We start from the raw sequence: 487 nt of genomic DNA on the forward strand, positions 1-487 counted from the left end.
TCCTCCCTCTGACTCTCTAAGCATTCTGGGTAATCTGGTCTCAGGAGCCTCTGGACTCTCTTCAGCTCGTTCTTCACAAACGTGACCATGTTCTCCTCCAGCAGCTGGAACAGATGATAAACTGATCATTTCATTTAGAAAACAACATGTGACTCATGCGTCAGTCTGAAGGCCTGTTGGTCTAAACACAGCAACATGGACACTGTTAGGACCTGGATAGAAATTCAGCATTTAATCTGTGGTTGATGGAGTCAAACAGTAACAGTGTGATTGTACATGTACAGACCATAAAGATGGAGTCCAGGTCTGGTTGATGCTGCTGGGCAGACTGATCACTGTGGACCTCTGAGCTCTGCTGCTCAACTCTGTGGAGAAAACACCAACTTTAAGGAAGATGAATGACTCCACTCTGACACACCTTATTACAGGTGACTGATGGATGGTGATGGATAAGAGGGAGTGATCTGTGGGATGATAACGCTGGGAA

At 46.0% G+C, this 487-nt stretch overlaps 1 long non-coding RNA gene across 1 annotated transcript; it reads right to left on the bottom strand.

Annotated features, from left to right (window-relative positions):
- Positions 1 to 23: 23 nt before the first annotated feature.
- LOC147820421 (uncharacterized) lies at positions 24 to 474 on the bottom strand. Its single transcript, XR_015437169.1, has 2 exons — positions 287 to 474; positions 24 to 104 (listed from the first exon to the last, which is right to left on the bottom strand). It is a non-coding gene; the product is annotated as an uncharacterized LOC147820421 (long non-coding RNA).
- Positions 475 to 487: the final 13 nt, after the last annotated feature.

The sequence above is a fragment of the Seriola lalandi genome, unplaced genomic scaffold (genome assembly GCF_002814215.2).
Source record: "Seriola lalandi dorsalis isolate HSWRI2012SDOR001 ecotype SW California unplaced genomic scaffold, Sedor1 jcf7180001957960, whole genome shotgun sequence".
Classification (NCBI taxonomy): domain Eukaryota; kingdom Metazoa; phylum Chordata; class Actinopteri; order Carangiformes; family Carangidae; genus Seriola; species Seriola lalandi.